Genomic DNA, 20,008 nt, shown 5'->3' on the forward strand with positions numbered 1-20,008 from the left:
TTACAAACGCCAGCGGAAGCCTGTCTATGAACTTAATTTAAAGTGTAGGTTTACATCGTGCTTTGTTTCCGAAGTAGCAGAACTCATGAATATGGTTGTATATGTCACTCACTCGCTTCTTATTGTTTTGCTGCCTTCTCAATTATATAATGCATGTTTTCTTCAGCGCTTTTTTGGAGGTCTTCCTGGTTTTCTATGTACTGCGTGATTACGTGGGAGGCGTGATGATGTCACTCGAAACTCCGTCCCCACGGCGTTGAAGCTCATCTCCATTACAGTAAATGGAGAAAAACAGCTTCCAGTTATGACCATTACGCGTAGAATTTCGATATAAAACCTGCCCAACTTTTGCAAGGAAGCTGTAAGGAATGAACCTGCCAAATTTCAGCCTTCTACCTACACGGGAAGTTGGAGAATTAGTGATGAGTGAGTGAGTGAGGGCTTTGCCTTTTATTAGTATAGAAGATAGAGAGATGTGTTCGCTGACGTTATGATCGCCTTTTGGGGACAGTCGCGGTGGGTCTTGTGTAGACTGGTGAGACGTCCCCGCCATTAATCGGCTGTGATGGCACTGTCAGTCCTGCACTCCTGTGCGTATCTTCATAATCCGAGCTGAGTGAAAGAAAGTGTGAATCGCCTTAATATTATTTTGCCGTGGTGTAGAAAAGGGGTACCGTGTTTGCACTTGTCTGGGCTATAGCGCAGGGGGAGGAAGAAAAAAATTAAAAGTGATCACTTTGACTTAAGGCAGAAGCGCAGTCAGCGTCTCAAAGGCCGGCACAGCTATGCATGCGCGCTGGCTGCTCGACTTTTGCTGGGCAGGAGACCCCAGTTTTTGTACACACGTTCATGATATCAAAAGTCTCAGCGCTCTTTGGAGGTAATTCATATATTATATATATAGCAAAATACCTGCGCCTCGCAGCGGAGACGTAGTGTGTTAAAGAAGTATTGAAAAAGAAAAGGAAACATTTTAATAATAACGTAACATGATTGACATTGTCATGAGTGTTGCTGTCATATATATGCCTGCCTAAATAAGTCACCCTCGCTTTGCTCTTACTTTATTTACCGTTCATTTAATCACGGCTAGTGGCGGAAAAATTACAAAATGGAAGGAGGATGGCTTTACCAAAACAATTATTGATGGCGAATCGATTATTCATAAAGCTTGAATTGGTGATCTGTTTTTCTGTGTTAACCTCATATTTTTTCATACTTCTTCTCAAACTAAGGTGGTGCGAGGGTAAAATGAATGAAGGGATGCGCTGATCAAAGTAATCGGTGTACCAGGAAATCATGCATTAACAAAAGCTCCCCTTTGCTTGTAATGCAAAGTGTGATTAAATGCATTATTTTTTAACGCGTTAAGGAGCACATGCATCGAAGCTTCTCAGCTGTGCTTGTGCTAAGAAAAGGAAAGATTTTAAAAATAACGTAACACGATTGTCAATGTAACCTTTTGTAAGTAGTGCCTGGAGGATTCAGTGTGGAGAAACTGTATAGAGAAAGCGTGTGTATTAACTTGTGGATTTTTCTGTGAGTATTTGGTGGCAGTCTGACGGTTGCTTCGAAGACGGCGTTAGCTGGAGCTCAGCTCAGAGCCAAATGAGATGAATGGGAGGAGATGATGACGTGACTCCCCACCCACCTTAACTGTCAATCCCCCACAAACATAGTCTCTCGAATTTGCATAAGCACACCCCTTCACCTACAATTTTAACTTAGTTATAAAGTGATCAAAACTCTCGTTTATATCCTGCGTCCTCTCATTAAACTTGTATCCCCTGTGGGCATGTGAAACGACAGCGGTAGCCTGTCTATGAACTTAATTTAAAGTTTAGGTTTACACCTTGCAGCAGTAGCAGGTAGCAGCAGTCATGAATATGGTAGTATATGTCACTCGCTCGCTTCTTATTGTTTCGCTGCCTTCTCAATTATATAATGCATGTTTTCTTAAGCGCTTTTGGAGGTCTTCCTGGTTTTCTACGCACTGCGTTGACAGTCAGTTCACGTGATTACGTGAGAGGCGTGATGATGTCACACGAAACTCCGCCCCCCCACGTCATTCCAGCTCAACTCCATTACAGTTAATGGAGAAAAATACCTTCCAGTTATGACCATTAGGCGTAGAATTTCGAAATGAAACCTGCCCAACTTTTGTAAGTAAGCTGTAAGGAATGAGCCTGCCAAATTTCAGCCTTCTACCTACATGGGAAGTTGGAGAATTAGTGATGAGTCAGTGAGTGAGTGAGTGAGTGATTATTTAAAGGAAATGAGGAAAGAAATCAATATATCAGAATGCCCTATAATACAAAATGTGCCTTTATTTATTTACTATAAGGCCCTCTAAGAAATTTGCACATTCCTACCCATATTTAGAATGAAGAATCCACTTCTTTATCAGGTAAATTTTTCCCAGAATCTCAAACTAAGAAAATACTTTAAATCTACTTCAGTTACATACACTGATTTTCTTTTCCCCATAACCTTCTGTCAAAGACAGTTGATCTTGCACATTCTTTCATTGTTATCTTCCAGATGTTTTATTACACGTTTTTCAGAATGTTGACTCCAAAGAGCACAGTCTGTTTTTCTCTTAGTTAACCCCCCTTATTCCCTCTTTTTTAGCATGGAACACTACCTGGACTTGAAGCCACTGTTTTTCTTCAGCTTTATTTGCTATTTTAAAGAATATCTCCTTCAATTGGAATTTACTCTTTATAATTAAAATCCTACCTTATATCAGAGTCTGGCCAGTACTCAAATGAAAGGGGTGCTCATATAATATGCTTAATCTGGAGACCTTTTTACACCACCTGTTCATATCTTTTTTAATTTAGAATTAAGAGCTCTTTTAATTTCAACATTTACATTCACATTCCTACACATAATAATATCAATTATTTAATTCTTGCAAACAATACCACATATTTTTACACATACTTTTAAGCACACTGAAACTTATTTAACATACACACATAGGGATCCCTTTAATACACTATATAACATACATAAAATCACCCAAATAATATTACTGCCCTATAGCCTGTAACCGCTGTTCTCCTTTAAAGTTATCAGGATCAATGCTACTTCAGTGTTAAATGTAAATCAAAATTAAAAACATGCTTTTTCTTAGAACAACGGTCAGTTTCTGCAGGTCTACACTATCACTCCGCTTATCTCAGTTGCAGGGGACCATCTTTAAAACGCTGGCCTCAGGGGTTTTTTTTCCATCCCTCACTGAGACCTGAAAACTGCTCCTCCCCCGCTGATCTCTGTTGCTGCAAGCCGCTCGCCTCGCTATCATAAAACACCTCTGCCTGTTTTTCCTGCACAACAACCAGCATATTTGAGTGACTGCCTCCTGTCTCAGCTGCAATCTGCTCTGCTATGAACTGCGCTCCAGTGTGCAGCGTAAGGGCTCATTTATACTTCACGCGACGCGACGCATGCTGTAGAGGACGCTCCTGCTACGCAAGCGTTGAAGTGTTTATACTTGCGCGCGTACTTTACGGAAATCTGGAGGAGTCCACCAGGTGGCAGTGCGAAATATTATCACGGTGAGAACATGTTTGGCTTCTCTGTGTTGTGAATTGCCTAAAACACCTATTAAATTCCGATAACACCTTACCGCAATATCTGTGAAAAGGATGTTTATTGATTAAATCCATCAATCCAGGGATGTGTCCATTTCAACAAGCATTGGGCACGACTGAGAAACAATCCGTGGACGAGGTCTCCGCTCATCGCAAGGTGAATACAAGCACACATACACTAGCGTCATTTTAGCGGCACCAAATCCCCAAATCTGCTTATCTTTGGAAGGAAACCGGAGCACAGTGTGGAATACAAGCAACATAACTCCCTGCGAGACAGCAGTGCTATTGCTCCGCCACCGTGACACCCCCATGTGTGTAATTATTAACAGTATTCATTATTTAAATGAAATTATATGTAAAATGTAACATACACACTTTAATTCATTTCATCATGAAAGTGATATCAAGTATGAATCTAAAGATTCTAAATGTGCAGAGAGTTGGAATATCATACATTTAATTTGTTCTGTGTGGTGATCTTTTGCTGCTTGCCGCAGCTGTCAGGTCCAAGAAGCTCGTAGCAATTAAAAACTGGGATGACTTTTACGACCGTCTGCTTTAATGATAAAGTAAACTACGAGGTTAAAGTGGACATTTCGAGATTAAAACCGAAATTTCCACTTTAATCACATGATACACGTTTTCACCGTGTCCTTTATTTTTTTCTCAGTGGTTCAAATATAACGCTATACATTATGTTGCTGTTGTTAAGTTGCAAAAATAAAAAAAATTTAAAAAGACGACATAAAAGATGGCATGTGAGACTTTTAAAATGTATCGTGTCATTACATTCGGGAACAGAAAGCCTCTATGCCGATCCTACAGGATGGATGCTTCGATATGGTGAAGCAAAATGCCGACATACAAATGCATTCGTGGTGCTTTTATATTCAAGCGTCGCATATTCCCGATCGTAATGACACGATACATTTTAAAAGTCTCAGTGCCGTCTATTTTTTTTTTTTTTTGCAACTTCACATCGGCAACATAATGAATAGCGCTGTATTTGAGCCACTGAGAAAAAAATAAAAGACACGGTGAAAACGTGTATTTTGTGATTAAAGTGGAAATTTCGGCTTTAATCTCGAAATGTCCACTTTAACCTCATAGTTTACTTTATTATTAAAGCAGACCATCGTAAACGTCATCCCAGTTTTTAATCGCTACGTGCTTCTTGGACCTGACAGAAGGTAAAGTTAAAAAATAGACGGCACAAAAGATGGTATGTGAGACTTTTAAAATGTATCGTGTCATTACGATCGGGAATATGCGACGCTTGAATATAAAAGCACCACGAATGCATCTGTATGTCGGCATTTTGCTTCAACACTTTGAACCATTCATCAAACAGCAAAGCGCGCACATCGATCCCCGAAGGATCTCCATAGAGGCTTGCTGTCACATGTGGATAGTAAACAGAGACTCTGACGTCACGCGTTCCGACTTTTAGCACACTGCGCCCCCCGACTTTTTGCTGGTACTGCAACTCGCGCACGCGTCGCGTTAATTTCTGAGGACCTGCTCAGAGGACGCGTGAAATGAACGCTGGGAACGCGTGGCAGCCATGATGCGGACGCGTACGCGTTCTGAGCGTGAAGTATAAATGAGCCCTAAGAGCTGCGTGTCCTTGCCTTTCAACAAAAGCGGCTCTCTTATCAGCAAGCAGATATGAGAGTGCAGCGATCTGCGACAAACTAAGTTCTCCTGCATTTATCTCCTGTTTCTCAGGGTCAAAAGACCCCGAAATCAAAACACACACTTTAACACGGAGCGATTGTTGCTTAATCTGTATGGCATTCTCTTTATACATTGCTACGTGTACTGCTAGCTGCTCGCAAGTTTTTAGCCAGGTATTTATCTCTCTTGCCTCCTCATCTAACTTCTTTATAATAATCATTAACCATACACAATCTGTCTGACCAGTAGACAAGTGAATGTTTTCTATTTTAGCCGCCTTTGCCTCCACTTTATGCAGAGACGGCTTCTCTGCGTCTTTGACTATCTCAACTGCTGCGCCTGACTCCGCCCTCCTCGAGGAAAGCACAACGGCCTGCGATTCTTCACTCTCTACAGCCGTTGCTATTAACGTTGCGGCTGCTGCTGCCTCCGGTTTTAGCGGAGAAAACACAGCTGTAACAGTTGACACTACCGTACACCTCTTTTTCGCATTCACCTTGGCTATGCATAAGGCTGCCTTCTCCGCCAACCCCTCGGCTCTCTGTACCCGCGGCAATAATACAGCTACCTGGGATTCAGCCATTGAGGGCCCGCCCTAATGCACCCGCCAAGTCCGTTTGCATTTTCTCATTCACTTTGGCTATGCATAAGGCTGCTTTCTCCACCAACCCCTCGGCTCTCTGTACCCGCGGCAATAGTACAGCTACCTGGGATTCAGCCATTGAGGCCCGCCCTAACGCATCCGCCAAGTCCATTTGCATTTTCTTAATCTCCCTTTCTTTTTCGTCTACCAGACTCTTAAACCGCAGTTAGCAAAACCCACCCCCACGTCTGCAAGCCCGTTATGGGTTCTTTTACAGACACCTGACATTTCTTAAGTGCGGCTAGTACATTCACTGGTGTTGGGGGGCCTAAACTTTGCCAATATTGTGCTAATCCCCCAAGTCTCAATTCTCTAGCGCAGTCTTCCCATACTGTTTCCTCCCAGCCGGGAAGAGGTAAAGGAGCCGTGCCAGGGATTTTATCCTTTTTCTTAGACATCTCTGATTTCCGTTGCCTCACTTAATAGTTTAATATTTTACCAGATTCCCCAAAATCCTGCAGCGACTACACCAAAATGTTTTGATTTGGGAAAATGGTTCAAGGGGTTCTTTAGAGTAAGTGGGCAAAAATCAGAGAGAAGAGGTCCGATACTTCAATAAAATTTACTTATTCAATTATAACATTTAAATACATATAATGCAGTAGCGATAGATTATAGAAACAAATGTATGCTTACATTAATATATTTAAAGAAACAAACTTATGCTTACAGTAATAAGAACAAACTTATGCTTACAGTAATAAAAAAAACTTATGCTTACAGTATATCAAAAGAAACAAACTTATGCTTACAGTATTATCAAAAGACACAAACTTATGCTTACAGTATTATCAAAAGACACAAACTTATGCTTACAGTATATCAAAAGAAACAAAGCTATCATCCTAGACCAGTAGACTGAGGGAGCCCGCATGTCAGTCTCGTCAGAGGATCAACTCGTGCCTGGTCCCAAATACCAAACAGGTGTACACATTCCCCACGGTTGAGCTTCCAAAGAAACTGAGGGCGGAACCTTCCCTTATATACTAATTGAGTGTCCTTGCCCCAAAAGCGGCTTATGAGCAAGCAGTGTATACAGAAGTGATCAGTTTCAGTACATGCCCTTCCACGGGACACGCTATTGTTTTTCTTCTACTTGGCCCTGACTGAGGCAAGTGCCTAGTACTAGAAGACACAGTAATATGCTTACATGTGAAAAAAGCCTCTCGAAGTGAAAAGCAACTCCTTACATAGCCTTGGCTGTATCTTTAGAACATTCTAGGCTGTTTTTCCCAAAACATTAGTCTTTGCAGCTGGCTTTGCGCTGGAGTGACCAATGCCCATCTGCTCTCCTGATTCCCTTCCTCTCTTTATTTTACCTTTGCTTTTTACAGAGAAAAATCCTTCCATTACACCTGCGCCACCTCCACCTACTCAAAGCTTCATGATGCTCCAACAATGATGGATGGATTAAAAGGCAGAAGTCTACGTGACCATCATCATCAAGTCCTTCCGTGAGAACCCTAAATCCAAAGAGGACTGTTTCATTTATGTTAGGTAGAATGCCCAGAGGGGACTGGGCAGTCTAATGGTCTGGAATCCCTACAAATTTTATTTTTTTCTCCAGCCGCCTGGAGTTTTTTTTTGTTTTTTCTGTCCCCTGGCCATTGGACCTTACTCTTATTCTATGTTAATTAATGTTGACTTATTTTGTTTTCTTATTGTGTCTTTTATTTTTCTATTCTTTATTATGTAAAGCACTTTGAGCTACTGTTTGTATAAAAATTTGCTATATAAGTAAATGTTGTTGTTCTTTTGTACACCAGGACATGCAGAGGGAAACAATAGTATAGAGAGGTCGGTTATATATGCGATCATCAAATTCAACAGTTCACACACACGCAAGGACCGTCCTTCCCAAATTTACGACATGCGTACCTGTTGCAGTATACACACTTCTCTCTATGCTGTGGTTTCTATTACACACCTGAAAGAAAGAAACAATATATGTGACATTTTGAAGAAATCATTTTATGACCTGAATAGTACCAATCAGAAAACATAATCGCACTAATGCAATATTATTTTAAAAACGAACAGCATCAGATCGGGTGTGAATTTATGCTAGCGCTGTTACTTAGAGTCAGATCAAGAGGGGCAATTTGCGTATTGTTTATGCCAACATTTTGTCATTTACTACTAAAATATGAAAAACGTTTCTGTTTTAATGTGTTTACACAGATTATTGTAGAAAGGGAACACACATGAAATGCATGTGTTCCAGATAACGATCTTATTATTTCCACTCCAACTCCAGAACTTCACTCCCAGATAATCAAACAAGGCATGAGCTGGAAGAACATTGTGCACTTTCTGCGGCAGTGGGGGGATGGGATACCAGGCTGCTTGTCTTTATCGGCACATTTACAGGACAAAAGATGCTGACGGAGAGGTGCGAACAGATTTAAGATGAGCCGGATGTATGAGTTTTTTTGTAGGCTCTGGTAATTCTAGTGCTAAGGAAAGATCTCCTATCAGTATATTTATCAGGCAAACCAACATCTCAAATCTCCATGACACTGATGCAGTCAGAATGAACCTCTAAAAACATCCTGAACAGGCAGTCCATTGCAAGACACCTACATGCACACTATCATACTAAATTCAGAGCCACTGGTCCTCTTACCATTTAAGGGTGTGGGGGGAAACCTACAAAGCTGCTGAGGTAGATTTTGCTTACTGCACACAGACCACAACCAGGCACGGAAGTCAAACCCAGAAAATGGGAGTCGTGTCATCCAGTTATTATGATTTAGTTAACATTAAATTTAAAGGAATAATGTTACAGTGGTCAGTATAGCTAACAGAAAGCACAGAAATTCCTACAAAAGCCTTGAAAATTATATCTGACTTGGCAGAATAAAATAGAGTGATGTTTCATGTGTTAGCTTCCCTGCTATGCCCTCAGTTTTCCTCTGCACCAGTTGTCAATATTTTCAAATCCTTGAGGTTTTGAAATGTGTGTCAGTGGGTGACGCTTTATCTTCTTATCTCTCTGAATCTTAGCAAAGTTCATGCACTCAGATGAACCCTGTTGCAAAGAGCTTTGTTTTAAGCCATGCAGAATCTTAGAATTAGACTCTGCTGAGTCTGCTGTATGTGCCTTTTGGCTCATCCTAAGCTCTTTAGAAGTGAAGCTACATATTAGCACAACCCACCCTTACTGTAATATCGCTTATGTGGTTGAAGACGATATATTTTTCTTTTTCTTACACATCTCAAACATCTCAGAACACATGTTTTTTCAGCTTGCACACCTGCAGTGCTTTTTAACTAAACATTAATTTATTCAAAATTAGCTCACTAAAAGCCTACATTGATCTAAATTCTTGTTCTAAATGTATTGTTCTCTATTTCTTATTACACATTGCAGTGCTCTTAATTTCTTGAAATAATGTGTTTCTGATATCTTTTTCCTATTTTATTATTAAGGCAAATTAACAGTAGCAAAGGTAGGACCAACACAAGAAGCTGAAGGCTAAGATAATAAATCAGTGAATGTATCAGCAAAGAAGCTATGCACTCCGGAAAACTAGAGTATGAAAATTTTGATCTATTGCTAATACAATATTTCTTTGCATTTCCCTGGAGGTAGGATGAAAATGCTATGAACCTTGTCAACACCAGAAGAAGATCATGAATTATTAATCTTTATGCAAAGGAAAACTTTCTTTACCAAATAAGGAAGCACATTATCTTGTTAATTCTTACATGTTTAGTTTATACATTTTTGCCATGCAAGATTAAATACAGGAAATAAAAACCACTTGATTTGTCATCATAGTGCAGAAGGAACATATTGTACATACAAGAGTTCTTCCTCATCAGGTGTCTCAAGTAGACAAGGAGAGCAGCGAATGTACTCAAGCGCTGCTTCGTAAGTCCTTGCTGCATTTATTATAAATACAGTACTTATATCTGGTTAAAATAAAGTTGTGTGTAATCAAGTATTAAGCAGTTATTCATTCCTTGCTGTAATGCAAAGGATATTTTAATTGTTCCCACTCTTGTTGACTTGCTAGGTTTTTATTCTTCCTCATTTCTAACAATACATAAGTGATGAAATTGAATAAACAAATACTAAGATTGACAGTTTTTTTTTTAAACACATTCTTAAACATGTTTTTACATTACAAAATTAAACTGAATAAATCCCCACCAGTAAATTAAATTCCCCCACAACGCTTAATAAATAAGTACACATTGCTTTTTTTTTCCTGTAGGCATTTTACCTGTGTATGAGTTTAGATAGATTAAGGACAATAGAGACACACCGCTGAAGTATTTGGGTCTGTGACAGATACCCCAGTTAATGGGCATGTGTCAAAGAAAAAGAATCACCAACAAAATACAAGGTCCTTGTGTGTGTAAAATGGGTTTTAATGAGGCAGCTCTGACCCTATCAAAAGCTAGTTTTAAACTGAATGCTGATTTCCTGTTTGGTGGTTGTTTAAATAGCAGACATAGTGGAAAAGGCGGAATTTCCTTTGTCTGGCTGTGATATCAGAGGTCCTCCATTTTAGGTTAAAAGAGGGAAAGGCAGTGAACGACTGTGTCAAACTCCAGTCAATTCCCATCTTACATATCTGTGCAGTGCCTGTGAAACACTCCCTGACCATAACCCTGGCAGCTTAACGTAACATTTTGCATTCTATTCCAGGTCTAGCTATTAAAAAATACTCACCAAATATGAATATTCAGGTAGTGCACCTCAGAGACAGCGTTCCATTGTATGTCCAAAGAAAAATAGTTACACCTTTTCAGTATTAATTACAATTTAAGCAGGCAAATAATCAATCTAATCTTAGAATAATGTACTATTTATTAACAGCAAACTCAAGATTATATACGTTAATGAATTAAATAAAGTTATAAATGTAGTAAAATAATTAATACTAGAAGGGTACAAACATGCATTCCAGAAAACAGATTTATGATCAATCCTTTGTGCATTTAAACATATTTTTATACTATGAGAACTTAAAACAAATACATTTAAGTAAATGATCATTCTCTAAACCTAACCTCTTCCAATGGGACAAAGTGTGGCCATATAAAACCTCAAAAGAGCTGACACCAATTCAACTTGCTGTTGAGAAATACAAAAAGGAAGAAAAACAGAGTGACACATTGATTGTCATATAACTCACAGCTTTAACTCTAAGTAAATAAACCTGGAGGTTTATTTATTTTTAGATATCTTTTCAAAGGTATTATAACAGAGACATACCCTTCTGAAAATAATCCCAAATGATTAACTATAAATTGTGTAATTGACGTGACAAACATGACTAAATATATTTTACAGAAGCTCAGCATTTATTTATTTAACACTAGAATTACCAGAGCCTACAATAAAACTTGTAAATCTGGCCCACCTTAAATCCATCCTCACCTCTCCGTCAGTGTCTTTTGTCCTGTAAATGTGCCGATTAAGACAAACACTGTCGCAGAACGTTCACTAAGTTCTCCCAGCTCATACCTTGTTTGATTATCGGGGAGTGAATGAACTGCTGGAGTTTTAGAGTGGAAATAATAGATTGTTATTTGGAACACATGCATTTCATGTGTGTTCCGTTTCTACAGTAATCTGTGTAAAACACATTGTTAAAAACAGAAACTTTTTCATATTTCAGTAATAAATGTTACAAAATGTAGGCATAAACTATAGAATGTGTGAAGCCTGAAGTCCAAAGATCAAATAAACACTTTCACAAAAGGTTCAAGGATGATACAATAGCTTCTGTGGCGTAGTGGTAAGAATTGCTGACTTGTAATCAATGGACCATCGGTTTGATCCTCACTGCCTCCTATATTTGCTATTTTCAGTAGTGAGCTGCTCTTATTGTTAATCTTATACAGTACACACATACATTTGGTTTGCGTCTGTAATAGACCGTGTACATTTATAGTACTGTACTTGTAAAAGTTACCTTTTTTTTCACTTTTATTCTCTCACTCATAATCACGATACATATTACTGCCCTAGGGGTCTGACACTGTTAGTTTTTATTTGAAACTGGGAATAACTGTAAATGTGAGTGGTGTTTTGAGGCAATGGAACTGGATATTCTCTGATCTGGAGGGATAAAAGCTGATACGCAAACACTGCTGAATCTGCTTTCTTCGTATCCCACCGTCACTTTATTTATTTTTTTTTTAGTGTTATTGAGTGTTCCTGCTCACGCAGAATTAGTATGCACCTTATGGTGTGTGATGTCAAAAAAAAAAAAAACCAGACGTAGGTATATGTGACATTTTGAAGAAATCATTTTATGACCCGAATACAATAATCCCTCGCTATATCGCGCTTCGACTTTCGTGGCTTCACTCTATCGCGGATTTAATATGTAAGCATTTCCTGTACATGCTCCCTCAGTTGGTTTGCCCAGTTGATTTCATATGCTATTGGTGGATGGCTGAGGAGCTAACCAATCAGAACACGCAGTTAAGTTCCTGTGTGCTGAATGGCTCAGCGACGGAATGCCGAATTCGATTACGCGGCGATAATCAGGAAGACTCGTCTCGCTCATTCAGCATCAACGTGTTTCACTGTGTAAAGAGTTAACTTTTGTGCTGTTTTGTGTTTATCTTTGTGCATAGTCAAGCCCTTCATTATGGCTTCAAAACGATCTGCTCCTGCTACTGCTTCAGGGGCTGTACCCAAGCGCCAATGGAAGATGTTAATGATTGCCGAAAAAGTAAAAGTTTTGGATATGTTGAAGGAATGGAAAAGCGATACCGCTGTAGGATGCCATTACAGCATCAATGAGGCTACAATTCTTTTTATTTAAAAAGTAGGAACGGAATATAAGATCTACAGCTGCAGTGTCCTTTTAACCAGGGTGCAAAACGAGTTGTAAGTGGATGTAATAAGGCAGTAGTCTGGTTGGAATCTGCTTTAGGGATTTGGATTGAAGGCTGCTGGAAGAACAATGGCGGTGCTACACAGTCGCCTGAAGAGGCTCCTTTAGAAGAGCTGTAACACTCTCCTTTGTTGTGCAGTAAAACTAAACTCATCATTATCAGACAAGTCATCGTGTCATTGTTGGTAACTATAATTAATTTTCTACTTACAGTACTTAGTACATGTACGTACGTTTAGTGTCACTGTACACACATTTACTGTATACAATTTTTATGCATTGTACGTATTTATTGCTGGTGGCCTGTCTATCGTAATGGCTGTAACATATGTGATATCGGAGACACTCGATATCTTTAAAATAATATTTAGGTTTTACTGTATATTAACAGTGTGTTTACATACATAATTTCAATGAATCTTACCTAATATCTAAGAGAATACAAAGGGTTTATGCTGTATAACTGTGCGGGAAATATTTATAAACAGTGTGAGAGAGTTTATAAGGGCTTAAAATATATAAATATAACTATACAAACATATGGTTTCTACTTAGCGGATTTTCACCTTTCGCTGGGTGTTCTTGAATGCAGCCCCCGCGATCGAGGAGGGATTACTGTAGTACCAATCAGAAAACGTCATCGCACTAATGCAATATTATTTGAAAACGAATAGAGTCAGAACAGGTGTGAATTTACACTGCCGCTGTTACATAGAGTCAGATCAGGGTGGGGGGGGATGAGGGTTGTTACAGTGTGATTGAGAGAATAAAACTGAAAAAAGCTAACTTTTACAAGTACCATAAATTTATACTTAATGTCCCATATATTTGTCTCTTTCTTTTTTTTCTCCATGCTGCGTTGACATCGTGCACCAGAAGGCGTGAGCTTATTCAGTGCGTTGATCCTCACTCCCAGATAATCAAACAGGGCATGAGCTGGTAGAACTTAGTGAACGTCCTGCGATGATGGGGAATGGAATAACAGGCTGCTTGCTGTTTGTCTTGATTGGCACATTTATAGGACAAAAAGACATTGACGGAGAGGTGCGAATGGATTTAAGGTGGGCCGGATTTACGAGTTTTCTTGTAGGCTCTGGAATTTCTAGTGTTAAAGAGATTCTGTAAAAAGCCAAATTTACCCCCGTAATAAATACATTTCTATCTATCTATCTATCTATCTATGAAGATATTACACATGTCATAGAAATCTTTAATTAATTCTAATGATCTATAAAGACATAAAAAAATTGAGAGATTGTACACTTCAGCAGTGGAAGACTTTCTCCTAGAACTAAAAATCACATAATTAGTCTTTAATAGAAGAAACATAGGTGAACAGAAAATTGTTTCTCTACTAATTTACAGTCATAATCCAAATCACAACTGATGTGAAGACCGCTTGCATAAGTTATCATATCATGAACACATTAGTTTTGTGTTCAAGATGAATTTGTCTTATTTGACATTTACTATGGGCACTGACACCTTGTGGCTGCAGATGCACGGTTTTGCTGGGTAAACTGATTAGCAGAATCTTATGGCATCTATAGAGTGTGTGACATTACCATGATTCCACAAGAAAAGAAGGTAGCACAAATTGTGAATTGTCTGAGCTTTGATCATATTAAACGAAGGTTATATTAAGGGACTCAGTACTTTAGCAAAGGGAACAAAATGTCTTACACAATTCAAACATTTTCAGTCAGTTTTAGATTATTGGCTTGGTCTTTCCTTGTAAATTTACAGTATAGGCATTTTATAGAAGCTGTTACTGGATAATAGCATTTCATTTCATTCTAAGTTCCGTTTTTTGTTAACATTGTGAAATATAAAAGACTTATTAGATGCAATGACTCTGTTAGTGACCTTGACAACCATACTGAAAGATGGTTTAAAGTCCCAGCCTCTCATTACATTTGTTCAATAGAATATTTCAATTGTCCTATTGAACATGTTGTACTGTAATTTAAGTTTTCATCTAGAACAGAACCGTGGCCCGTGGCAGTGGTTAGCTTGACTGCCGCGTCAGCTTGGCCTGGTACCTGTCTCTAGGGAGACTTTCTGGTGTTTCTTATTGTACTCTGAATTTACTCCTACAAAAGAGTGAGTTTACATATTAGTGACTACAAATTTGCAAGGTGAGCATGAGTCTGCCTTATTTTTGTAAGTCCTTACAATTGTTTACAATTCCTGGATAAATTTACAGCTTAGGTTATAAAGTAAGCTGCAGATTTTCACTTGACCCCTTTAAAAATATAGGTGGTCTGTCAACTGTTCTGTTGTACTTATATTTTGAATTTTTTTTTTTAGAATACACCCAACGACACTTGCACTGTAGTGTTGTTTGGCAAAATTTGCCAAAGTTTTTTTTTTTGCCGCAAAAAAAGCTGTGCTCCCAAGTGACATTGTTTGCAGAATATTTTCCTGGAAAAACGCTTTGGGCCAGCTTAGGTAAACATTTTTTCCCAGTGCCTCATGATGCTTTGTGAGACCAGCATCACAGAACTATAGCAGTCTTACACAGAACTTTCATGCAGGCCTAGTGTAAGATCATTGCTCACAAAATGCTCAGTACTCAAGTCAAATTGCCACCTTGCATTTACTGTATTAAAAAAAATGCAATGTTTTCATTTGCCGGATACATTTGTGCAGTGTTTTTCAAACACTGGGTCAAGGGCTGTCACCATTGTTGGTTCACAAATGGGACATGATGGGTCACCTACGTGATCAGCAGTGCAGTGCAAAATGTTTCCTTCACTTCTAAGTGAGCTTGTTTCATGAAGGGGACCACTCCCCTCACTTTTCTGATTATACTCAATTCTCCAAGGGAACCAACACACACTTGTTTCATAAAGGGGTGGTTTGCATTTGCTGCAAGTGGGTCACCAATGAATGTAAAAGGCTAAATTGTATTGAAGGACCATAAAGGTTAAGAAAAACTGCATTAACCAAACCATTATTAGAATATGATGACTATTGCCAACAGTGTTATAACACTGATCCCTGTGAGGTGGCAGCACAGCACAATATGGCTGGCTTAGTGCAGGATGGATCATAATATTCGTTGACCCATCCATCTTGTAAACCTGCTTACCAGGGCAGTCTTGAGGGAGCTGGAGCACTACCTGGACAAAGCGTCTGCTCATCTCACGGGCCAATTTAGAACTGACATTCACCTAACCAGCATGTCTTTGGACTGTGGGAGGAAACTGGAGTAAATCCACATGGACCTACATGCAAACTCCATAAAGGGGTGTAGCGAGGGCATGACTCCCAAGCTGCAAAGCAGCTGTGCTACCACTGTCACTGTTCTGTGTATTTTTAAAATTTTACCATATGTACATTAGTTGTGGCCTTAAAAAAACAAGAACAAATATACTTTACTTGAAACTTATTTTTAGTAGCATGGTGCATTTTCTTCAGCCCCCCTGGTTACTCCTTAAACTCTGCCATTGTTTTACCTGCAGGTTTGTCACTGGGATGGTCATGGTATTTGTTTTACATTGTTGTCAAGTGTTTAAATTACCACTAGTCCTCTGGATGGGGGGGAATCTGTCATCCTGGAAGATTCTGCTACCATCAGGATAGAAATATTGCAAAATGATCACTTAGTATTGCTTTGTGTTTTATTGGCAACTAGCAAAATACCTGCACTTCGCAGCAGAGAAGTAGTGTGTTAAAGAAGTTATGTAAAAGAAAAGGAAACATTTTAAAAATAACATAACATGATTGACAATGTAATTATTTTGTGACTGTTATGAGTGTTGCTGTCATCAAGGATTTGATTATCATTATTTCTTTCAATCAGGTTCGTATTTGGAGGAAGTGTTGTCACATTCCGTGTTTGTCAACCGTTGTAAAGATAACAGGTTTCATTTATTGAAGTGTTCACTACCCAAATTGCTAAAGGCAAGGAGGCACGTATTTTGAACGAAAAGGGAGAAGACAGCAAAGTAGCAGAAAAGTGAGAAGGAAAACTGTTTAGATAAAGAGCTGGGAAGGTGAATGGAAAGAAGCAGCCAGCGGTAAAGCAAGGAAGACTCCGTAATAAGAACGGTTGGGTGGACGTAGAAGGTATAACAATAGGATTGTTAAGCCTTATGATAATGTTCCCTCACGGAGGGTTTAGAGAGACGCACCGGGAGAAGTATAGAATAGGGAACCCCGTGTGACTGTTCTGCTGTTCTCCTTTGACAGTTCTGTGGCTCTGCATATTTGTATGCACCTCTCTAAACTTGCATCACTGGTTCTGCACACATTACGGTCACGTATAAGGGAACTTTTAATCTCCCCGAAATTGCATTTGCCTGCTAACACTCTCAGATCTGTGATGTAGTTGTCTATATTTTCTCCCCTTGCTTGATTTCTTGAAAAAAATCTGTACCTCTCTACAGTTTCATTTATTTTCGGGTTGTAACGTTCATCAAATTTACGTATCATCGAACTCATGGTTAACTCATCAGGTCTTACATCACCAGCCAGTGCCTGACACAATTCTCTGCCGCACTCTCCAGTAAGATAATGAAATAATCTGACCTTAGTGTTTTCTTCTGCCTCCGGCATTGCAAGTTCTGTGAATAATCTGAACTCCTCCTTTCATGTTCTCCATGACTTCGCCAGGTCTTTAACATTGAGGCTTAATGTCAGCGGCGGTCTCAGACCCTCCATTTTCCTTTTGTGTTAGCGTCTCCACGTCCTAAACTTTTAACAGCAAACTGGCGTGACTTTCAGCGCAGTTCTGTCACCTACACTGCCACCATGTTTCTGTCTCGAGATTATTAAAAGGCACAGACTCAGGCTTCCAGTTTATGTCTGTTTATTTCACAGTAGTTAAAGCCAGAGCAAAGTCAGTTCACATGAGCTGCTCGGAGTACATGCATCGAAGCTTCTCAGCTGTGCTTGTCCTATCTCGTGCGATCTATCTCATGAATATCGTATTCGTCTTAGGCATGACAAACGCCAGCGGCAGCGTGTCTATGAACCTAATTTAAAGTTAAGCTTTACACCCTGCTTTCCTATTCGTTTGCATAAGCACAGTCCTTCACCAGCAATTTTAACTCCTTTACAGCAATTTTAACTCAGCTACAAAGTGATCAAAAGTCTCGTTTATACCCTGTGTCTTCTCATTAAACTTGTATCTCACGAATATCGTATTCGTCGTAGGCATGTCAAACGCCAGCGGCAGCCTGTGTATAAACTTAATTTAAACTTAAGGTTCACACCGTGCTTTGTTTCCGCAGTAGCTGCACTTATGAACATGCTTGTATGCATCACTAGCTTCATATTCTTTTGCTGCCTTCTCAATTGTGTAATGCGTTTTTTGAACAGGCTTCATTCATCAAAGTGATTACTACCCAAATCGGTACTCTTGAATCTAAGATGTTTAACAGGCATTTCTGGTATTAAGTTGTGGATTTGCCTGCGAATATTTAGCGGCAGCGTATCTATGAACGTAATTTAAACTTAAGCTTTACACCATGCTTTCCTATTGATATGTGTACATAAGGCTTGTTCAGCGTCAGAGGGTTGTTACATCACACACTGCATGCACAGGTTTACCTTTCCCAGTTCTGCAAAGTCAGTTCACGTGAGCCGCTCAGAGTACATGGATCGAAGGTTCTCAGTTGTGCTTGTGCTATGTCGTGCGATCTTGCAATGTCCACGGCTTTATTTAATGTTAGGTAAGTCCCGACACTTAAAAGTTTCTCTCACACTTTCACTGAGTTTCTGCCTGACCATCTCATCTTCATTTGCATAAGCACAGTCTTTCACCCGCGAATATTTAGCGACAGCGTGTCTATTGGATTGCTGCTGATGGATGGCCTTATATGGGTAGGCACTCAATTATGCGGGAGGCGTGACAATAAGGAACACAACTCCGCCTCACACGGCAACCGAGCTGCAGGCTATAGCCATATAAATGGACGAAAGTAGGTTCCAGTTATGACCGTCACGCGTAGAATTTCGAAATTAAACCTGCCTAACTTTTGTAAGTAAGCTGTAAGGAATGAGCCTGTCAAATTTCAGCCTTCCACCTACACGGGAAGCTGGAGAATTAGTGATGAGTCAGTGAGTGAGTCAGTCAGTCAGTCAATGAGGACTTTGCCTTTTATTAGTATAGATAACCTTTAACTTCAAGGGAATCTACATTAGTAAAATGCATTCCACACCATAAATAGTCCATTAGAACCCTTCACTGTAGGGCATAAGCATTAGGTTCTGTAAAGATCTTTTGGTGTACACACATGTATGTATCTGCTAGAAACAAACAAGTATTAGACTAACCATAAGATTGTTTCCACTGCTCAGTTGATTACTGTTTGTGTTTTTTGCATCAATTCACATACAAAAGTGCTCTTTTAAAGGGTTTATGCACTACAGTCTGATCATACTATCTTACTCTGTGAAGTTCTTTATAGACTGTTCATTTTAAAACTTCCTTCTTGAAATTGGCATTTGCAATCAAATTATTCTGATTTGCTATATTTTTCTGTATCTAAAATGCATGTATTTTCTGCTACATTATTGTTAAATAAATAACGGAGGAAATTAAAGAAGGCCACAAGTAGGAAGCTTCTTCACACTGGGTTGTTTTTTTGAACTAAAGACAGGACTTGACCAATAAATAAAGAGCTAGAGGCAGATCTCCAACTCAAAAGAACACATTCTGAATTGACAATACTTCAAAATTTTCTTGGCCATCACCACATACACATGGGGTATGAGAGATATTTAAAAAATCATTTTTGGGTGTTCATTTAAAGTTCTCACTGGACAGATGTTTGTTATATCAGCTTGAGCTATTTATTCTGATGTAAGTACTAAACTAAACCAATAATCCAAAGCAGCCTATCTTTGATAAAATTCTGAAAAATATAATGCACCTGGGCAGACTCAGAATTCTTCACAAGGTAAAAGAGCAAAGCAACTTGAACTCTGTATGTCTTGAAAGCTTCCCCTTTGTGTTGATAGATTCTATTTCTTCTGCATTCTAATCTTACCAGATATGCTATTTTTATTAGTCGAAAGAGTTGACATAAAAGAGGATCTGATGTTTTCTATTTATTTGCTTACTTTAAGTGTTAGCTATGTCAAGTTAACTGTTTAAAAAAACTTCTTGTGTATGAGAGTGGAAATGAAAGAGGTTATATTAATAAAATATAAGAAGGTTATATTAATAAAATATAAGGCATTTGGTTAAACTGTTAAAATGGTATTAG

Source organism: Polypterus senegalus, chromosome 1 (genome assembly GCF_016835505.1).
Source record: "Polypterus senegalus isolate Bchr_013 chromosome 1, ASM1683550v1, whole genome shotgun sequence".
In the NCBI taxonomy this organism is placed as follows: domain Eukaryota; kingdom Metazoa; phylum Chordata; class Cladistia; order Polypteriformes; family Polypteridae; genus Polypterus; species Polypterus senegalus.